Source organism: Castor canadensis, chromosome 9 (genome assembly GCF_047511655.1).
Source record: "Castor canadensis chromosome 9, mCasCan1.hap1v2, whole genome shotgun sequence".
NCBI lineage: Eukaryota > Metazoa > Chordata > Mammalia > Rodentia > Castoridae > Castor > Castor canadensis.
In genome coordinates this window covers 143,432,677-143,435,204 of record NC_133394.1, presented here as the reverse complement: position 1 = coordinate 143,435,204, position 2,528 = coordinate 143,432,677, and the positions used below count along the sequence as shown (strand labels likewise).

Below are 2,528 nucleotides of genomic sequence, written 5' to 3'. Positions count from 1 at the left end.
GAAAAAAATCAACCATTTCTGCCCAACAGAGTATTGAAATATCTCATCTTGGAACTTTATTTAATGCAGTCTTGAGCTGTGTCACTTCTTAATATTCATGCAAACTTGAAATTAGTATCACAAGAAATTTCAGCACACAATTTTCAGTTCTCAATACTACATCTATTGATTTACAACCTGAAATACATACTCCTATCAGTGCATGGTAACACTACCAGTTTTCTTCCTCTAATTTTTTAAGGTATTAAAAAACTTAGTCACTTGACAACTTGGGCCTTTTTCAAATAAATCATGGACAACAAATATTAGGACTCATAACTATGTAAAATATGTAAATAGTTGTTTTCTACTTAGCCTAAAATCATGCTAAAAGAAAACTAGATATAAGAAGTTTCATATTTACAATTAGATCCTCATAAAATCTAACTATATAATTCTCTTAGCATTAAGTTTTATATGGTTTGCAAGAATAATTAATAAATAAATAAAACATCTAGAAGTCATCATTCTGAAGATCAAGAAGCTAGCAGTGTGAAGGGTGAGGAGTGTGTCTCCTCTTTCTTTATATTTTAAGATGCTTTATGCAGGACGACCTTGACCAAAATGACTTTTACACGTTGCACTTTTCTCTGACTTGCTTTGCTGTGCACTGATTGACACTGAGGTTTTGACTTGTGCTTTGAACCTGGAATAAATGCCTCCTGCAAACTCCTTTGCTTCCTTTGACTTGACTCCATTCTGTTCACCCAATCTCATTCTTATTAGGCACCCTGTAATTTCAGACATCTGCTCAACGTCTCTGCATCCTGGTTGAATCTCCAAGATCGTGTGGCATCATATTTATTCTTCTGCCTACTCACAATGAAAGGAGACACATCTCTAGAAACCAACTTTTCTGATCCCTTCTCTGTTTTTAGAGCACAGGGTGAAAACATCTGCTTTTTGGGTTGTTTAGTGACCTTTGGTTTCTCCTTTTTCCTTCATTTCTTGTACACTTCATCATTGACTTCATCTTCAGTGACTTTAGATCCAGTGGTACATTCTTTTTTAAAAGATAATGACTATTGTTTCAGTTCAAGAGTCTAGGTTCATGGTGACAAGAAAGTACTGAGTTCCCCAGTTTGGGGCCCCCATAGTGTATTTGGCTCCAGTAAAATGTCACATTCTAAAAACTTTTCATCACAGGAGCCAACTCTAGGATCACTAGCTGTATCTTTAGAAAAGGGCACAACAATGACATCTCTGTGCTTGTTCAGATCAGCCAGTATCCTACGAGTTGGGCAAGACATCAAATCCCCAGCTTCACCTTGATTATGAAGAGCACCATATTGATTTTTTTTCAGGAATGCAAGGAATTCTTCCTTCTGTTTCTTTTGTTAAAAGTTCTTAGACAAACAACATCTATAGAATGTTGCTGCATTACCCTGAGAATCTGGACTGAAGTACTCAGGATTGAACAATCTATCTTCTTACAAAGAAAGTTACTCCTAAACTTGTCCTTTTGTCTTTTAAATAATCAACTTCTTTGTGTGTGAACAGATCAGCTATACATGTAAAAAACTTTATATTAATATAGTTCATATTGCATGGGGTAGTTACTATGGCATTCATATTTTTGTGGCAGTACTAAATACATTGTGCAACTAACAAATCCATCTTTAAAAACTCTGAAGAAACAAGAATTTAAATGAATTTCCTGGCTCTAAAGTGGACATCTCACAGTGTTTATTCTCCTCAGCATTTCTTTTAACATTCTCTATCAACCAGTTGAAAGTGTGAATATCACAATGAATTGAAATATCCACCTCTTCCCAGTGCTGGGCATCCATAGGTAAATATTCAGCAAAGTACTTCATTTCTGATATCAAAAGATCTCGTGGACAAATAAAGTCTTCTTTCAAGCTTTTGGCATCACACACATGCCATGTTTGGTCTGTTTTGAAAACAGCATCCTGACCAACCAGAGTTTCCTGAAAAATCTCCCTGCATGTCAAAGGCTTTGATGTATGTGGCTAAAGTTTCAACAGGACTCTCTCCAGTAGCCACTGGGGAATTTTACTGATTGCCAACAGGTGAATTTCCACTGCTTTTCAGCTTTCCACACTTTTTGGGTGTTAATACAGGCACAAGTCCTGCCAAGTCTCACAGTTAATGGTGGAAGGATTCCAACCATTGGCTAGAGAACCATGTTCAATACCGTTTGGTTATTATTGTTCAGGAAGCTGTTATTTCTGAATATCCATGACTCATCTTTGGAAACTTATTGAAGGTCAGTATAGTGTAGTGATTATGGGTGTAGATTCTGGATTCAGACTGTCTAACTTTGCATCCTGGTTCTACCAACCATTTTAGGTATTATCTGGTTCAGATAATCTCTGTGTCTCAATTTCCTCATCTCCACAGGCCCGTGATGGCCCTTGCTGTGACTCTGTCCTCTGCAGTGGCCAGCACCATCCAAGCTCATGCCCGAAACCCCCTCCCTTTTGTTTTTTGACACCAGCCAGATGATTTATGTGCCACTGTTGTGT

General features: G+C 37.2%; 1 pseudogene; it reads right to left on the bottom strand.

Moving 5' to 3' along the window:
* Positions 1-440: 440 nt before the first annotated feature.
* Positions 441-2,250, bottom strand: LOC109677607 (SANT and BTB domain regulator of class switch recombination pseudogene; annotated as a pseudogene).
* Positions 2,251-2,528: the final 278 nt, after the last annotated feature.